Source organism: Montipora capricornis, chromosome 3 (assembly GCF_036669925.1).
Source record: "Montipora capricornis isolate CH-2021 chromosome 3, ASM3666992v2, whole genome shotgun sequence".
Classification (NCBI taxonomy): Eukaryota; Metazoa; Cnidaria; class Anthozoa; order Scleractinia; family Acroporidae; genus Montipora; species Montipora capricornis.
The window spans coordinates 4,840,370-4,846,252 of NC_090885.1; the positions used below are offsets into that span (position 1 = coordinate 4,840,370).

The following is a 5,883-nucleotide window of genomic DNA, read 5'->3' on the forward strand; positions in this document are numbered from 1 at the left end:
AATAAAAATTAACGGTAAAAAACTACGACGTTTCGAAGTCTCCATGACCTCATTATCAAGTAGAATGTTAAAACTGATGTCAAATTGTAGCTCAGAGATTATATACAAATAAAATGTGATAACTTCATTAGAATAATGAGCGTTCATTGTTATTGGTGTTTAACGCGTCAGTTCGTGCAGTATATGTTTAAATAAATACTTTTGCACGTATTGAGTCAGACTGCGTGTTTAGCTTTGGTTTTCGTTCGCGAATGAATAACATTTCGTGAATTAGGCAGTCCATTTTCCCGCAGCATTTCTTGAGAACAGAAAACATTTCCTCTAGGCTAGTGAACGCTACGCCGTGGGCTTCTTTCAGATGCTTGCCAATGACAGAGGCTTTATGTTCTTCTATGCGTTGATGTAGATGGCGTGAGGTATAACCGATATAATCCGCATCGCACGAATCACATTTGAAAATGTAAACAACGCATTGGTGGTTAATTAAAGCGGGCTTCTCTTCTTGTATCTTGAGCTTTTCCTCGATCTTATGACTCGTGAAAACTGGTTGTAGGTCAGTTCCGATTTTCCGGCCAAGATCTTGTCATAATAAAGACCGATAAATCACTATGTTTTACCTGGTGTTAAAATCAAACGCAATCACGTTTTCCTGATCCTCTTCTTGTCGTCGATTTTGTTAAAGTTCCTTGCAAACTTTCCTAACGGAATTCTAGTATGTTTTACAAGAACAAAAACAAAATCAAAAGAAAGAACGTTAAAATCTTCGACTTAACTATTGATAGTTTCACGAATATAAAGTGAAGGACTGCCCCCTAATGAAGTCAGTTTTTTTTTCGCTCGTCCTCAACTACCGAGAGCCTAGAATAGGGTATTCGCTCTTAAGCATGAAAGTTTCAGCTAAAAGCCAATGTCATTGAGCGGTCGATAGATCAAATTAGGCCCAGTTCAGACGCCGAACTTTTCATCAGCCTAACCTAATACCTTGAATTAAGTACATGAAGTCTGGCTCAGCCGGGAATTTGGCCTTTGGAACGGCTTTGATTCAGACGCCGAATTTTTCATGTGCTGAACCTAATACATAAATTATAATAACTTGGCCTGAAAACCGCTAACATCTCGATTTGTTTTGGTTCAAACTGAATTAAGTTCGGCGAATTAAGTTCGACGTCTGAATCAACAGGCGTACTTTTGTTAATTTGGGTCGGTCCAAATTCGAATTAAGTCCGGCTCATGAAAAGTTCGGCGTCTGAACCTGTTACACACCCACCCTGTAGTTTGCTTGGCAACGAAAACTATTCGAAGAATTTGGTTAACGGACGGGCTTCCATTAGTATTACGGAGGGACCAATACGTACAACGGTGATAACATTAGTGGCTACGCCTCTTCGAGGCCGGTAGCCACAATTATAATTACATGTATGTCATGTGCACGTGGTTAAAACCAACGATGTATGGAAACGCACGCGCTAGGCGCGCTTAATTCAAATGTAGCACAAAAAGAGATACAGTCCTCGTGAAATAATAGTAGATTATGAATTCCATAAGGGCAAGTTATCTCTTCTTATCAATTTTTCTCTGTCACATTTATTTAAAATTAACTCCAGACGCATATGTCTTGCTGTGCATCCCTGATCACTTTTCTCACCACTGAGTAGCTTGAGATACAAACAAAGTGCTTACGATTGTTACATGGAATGCGAGTCAGCTCGATCGAAGGTCGTTTCGATCGAAGACAAGAGTCAGTTCGATCAAAGATTGTAACTATTGCTTGAGTGCATCGAGTTATTTTGTATCCGATCACGAACGCCGACAACGAAAGACCGACAAAAAAAGAGATCATCAATTGAAAACCGCGGCTAAGGCTCCGCGTCGTGCATATTACAACGCGCAATCAATTCACAAAACAAGAACTTTTATTATTTATATTTATACGCTTGCAAAACTGTAGTTTTTATCATCATTTACTCTTCGATCGAGCTGACTCTCGTCTTCGATCGAACTGACCTTTGGTTTCGATCGAAACGACCGGTTACCAATTCATGTAAATGTTTGCAGTGTGTTTGTTGACCCTGATACTGAGCTATCTTTGTTCTTCTTCCTTGGAGTGCGATTTTCAAAACAGTCATTATTTGACTTTGTAATCACCTAAATTTAGATGTCAGATGGCCGGTAAACGAATCTAAGAGCACATGCTAAGAGCACGAATCTAAGAGCATGACACACTAGTGTCAATCACAATACACACGATCATTCGTCTCTCGAATACATTTTCCATCATCGTCGGTTTAGAATAAAAAAGGAACAACAACTTACCAAGAACTCGGGATCGCTCTCTTTAGGTCGCTGGAAGAGTTTTCTCTTCGCTGATGATTTAAGATTTGCCATCTCGTTCCTCAGCTGCTGGTTTTCTTTTCGAATTTCCGAAACTTCGACCAGACGTTTTCTCACGAGATCATCATTTGGAGCAGCTCTTGGGGTTTCCTGGTCGAGCATTCTGATCTCCTGAATTTCAGCATTCGGTAATATCGACGCCATCATACTTCTTGCTTGATTACAAAGAGGAATACAGCGTCCCTTCACAAACAACGCTCAGACTCGTCAAATTTCCCGCTTCTCCTCGAGAACGACGCTGCTTGTCACGCTGCATGTCACGCTGCTTTACTTGTTGTCAATGACAACAGAGCATTGAGAGCCCGCAATATCATGCGCAAAGTCCTTGCTTCACCTGCGGGTTATCGCTGTAATTTTGGCGTTTTTTCAGCTTGTGTTGTCTTGATCGCTAGTTAGTTGTGTTTACGGGAAGAAGGAATGAAGAAGAAAGGTTTGCATAACGATTCAAATCGTAAGAAGAGGCGTCAAAGGTGTAGGCAACGGTGTGGTCATTGTCAACAGTTTCTCAGCAAATCACAGTTTCATGAACATCGTAGACTCTACTTCAATTCAAGTCTTAACCAGTGGAAAACAGTAGAAGATGCGAGCAAATCATCTGTGCCTGAAGATGTTCTAGGACCCAGCTCAAGTGAAAGCGAAGGTGATCACATACGTAATGTTAAATACAGTAAAAACTCGCCAGTTTTCATGGTCAAAATTCTGGGCTTTAATTGTGTGAGAGAAACTTCTGACAAAAAGTTAAGCTTGTTGGGTAATTGTTTTTGGATTTTCACTAGAAATATGTTTTCCATAAAGCTTAAGTGCAGTATGGACGATTTTAAATTAAAATATATTATAAAATAGAAGATAGAAGGTATTGATGTTCTTCTTGGACACTGAAAAGAAAAGTATAGATTTGAGAGTTGGATTACTTGGTCAAAGACATAATCTTGCTACTTGAGCAGAGTTTCATGCTGCTTGTGAAGCAATCCTCAGGCAACTGCCAAAAATAACGGATACATGGAAAATATACACAATTTGAAAATACAGCAAAATGCCCTCTGGTGTGTCACAATTGTTGAGAGATGTGATTGGTCGAGTTAAGCAAGCACAGTTTTCAGGATTTTCTTAGAATGTGTACAGGTCAATACTAGCTCATTTCTATTGTTTAGTGTTGACATTTCAGGTTTGCAAATTGTTAAATTCCATTTTTTTGTTGACATTTTTTATTGGGTCTTTCCTCTTTGACGTTTCGCCATTTGATGTCACACTTAATGTTCTTATCCTTAAGATTTCATATGTAAAAATGTTGAATGTGCAGGAAATTGTGCAGGATTGCACAATGTTGTGACCACTAAAAAAGGTCCTTGTTGAACCATGAGAATGCTTTGCTTAGATCAGTGATAAAATTAAAAATGCTTCATATCGATCATCCGACCACAAGTTTTGCAAAGCCTTGAACAAAACTTTCGCTCACTTCTTCCAGAGTTGTAGTAACATACATTCAAGCTTTATGATTTGAGTGATAAATTTTGTGACCAAAATTATTTAATTTTAATTTAGATGAAACTATAGGTTCGTCCTCTCAGTCAGCTGTACAGGACGTTCCTGGAAGTGATTCAGGTCTGTGTTTATTTGGAAAATGATATGATTGTATATGTATTAAAGAGAAAGAGAAAGAGAGTTTTGGGATTAAGCTGTAATAGGAACTTGGGAATTATTTTCATTTAGACACACAGGGTATCTGACAGCATGTGGGAAAGAAATAAAATTGTGTGGATTTGGGGGCAAATTGTAACTGACTGAATAAAATTACAACCGTGAACAATTATGGCGTTGAGGTAATGTGTGTAAAATGCAAGATTCAAAGGTTGAGAAATGTTCCTGTTCTTGTGCATAATTGGCACACCCCTGAATTTAAAGGGGAACTTAAGCCTATTTTAAGAGAATTTTATATCAATAATTATATTACCTGGAGTACCTTGGTTGGCATGAATCTTACCCACGCGAAATATTTTTATTAAAAAATTGATCCAAAGTTTCGTGAATGACCCGCCATCTTGATTTGGGATGCGGTAGCTGAAACGGTCAGCGAACGTAGACTGACGTCATATCGTGAAACACAATTGAAGGATGTTGGCGGGCTTTTAGTCGCAATACGTAGCTCAGCTCATAGAATATTTATGTAGTTGTGTTTCCATATAATCTCGCTGTGGAATACTGATAATGGTCCACTGCTGCGTGCCTGGTTGTATTAACCATTCATCTAAGACGTGTAATTTAAGTTACCATCGCATTCCCAACGACAAAGGATTAAAAAGCCTGGTTAGCGAGGATCAGAAGAGATAATCTTCCACCATTACGAAACTGTTATGTGTGCAGTGAACATTTTACCGATGAGTGCTTTGAAACGGACTTGAAAGCACAGTTAATGCCCGAGCTAAAGGTGAAAAAAACGGCTTAAACGTCATGCGATACCCTCGGTGTTTTCTTTTGGGCCTGAATCGAAGAAACCAAGAATAAGTAGCGAGAACCGTGAGAGCCGGCAGCGAGCACAAGAATTACGACACGAGGTGGGTGTCGAATATCGAACTCAGACTTACATTTTCTAAAAATTATTAAAATTTCCTGAACTTAAATTCTTGTCTAGTAGTCTTTTGTCTCCGTTATTTCTATAAATGGCACTATCTCGTATTAAGGACGTTCGCGCTAATGTTTGTGCGCAACGTTACTGCGCAGGTAACGCGACTGTGATATGTTACGTATTACTTCGAGCATTAGTGAAGTGAGGTTTTAAACCTTTGCAAAAACCGTGGACGATAAGTCTTGCACAGCGTTGGATCAGAGAAGATCGTGATCAGTCAAAATTGATTTAAAATATTTATGAAAGTCAAGTAGACTACTGCACGACTGATATTCGCGAGGTTTTATCAGTCGTGCACTAGTCTACTTGACTTCCATACAAATTTTCAAGCATCAGTTAAAATAACATGGCGACAAAAACGCCGAGGAAAAAATTCCAGGCCGGCAAAAGAATGGCACATTTATTTCCGAATCATCATGAAATTCAAAGAGAAGTGAGCGGGAGGATGGAAAAGCTCTGGAAAAGTAGTAGCTGATCGAGTAGACTAGTGGCTGAAAGTTGGAAAACTCGAGGAACAAACCGTTGCGTAAGTTTAATAAGGCTGTTTCTTTTAATGTTTTTATTACCCTACGAACTTAAGTTCAAAGTGAATGCATGTTTTTAAAGTTCTTTCCTTTACTTTCGTGAAAATTGAGCAGTATTTCGTCCTCGTCCGCTTGAATAGTGTGGACCTGCGTGGAAACAATCAGCGATTGAATTCACAAAAAAAAACACTCCAGAGGATGAGCATGACGGCAATGGAGAGATATTATACAAAACACCAACCAAATGAAGACGGCCCTGCTTAAGACTTCGTTGCTATGCTCGAGAAAGGTTTTTCCTTTCGGTGAAAACCTTTCATCTCTTCAACGATCGATCCTTTCTTGGGT

The 5,883-nt window shown here is 39.1% G+C and overlaps 1 pseudogene; it reads left to right on the plus strand.

The window, feature by feature from the left end:
- The first annotated feature begins 2,808 nt into the window (after window positions 1-2,808).
- LOC138039726 (uncharacterized) overlaps window positions 2,809-5,883 on the plus strand; it is an 11,071-nt pseudogene continuing 7,996 nt past the window's right edge.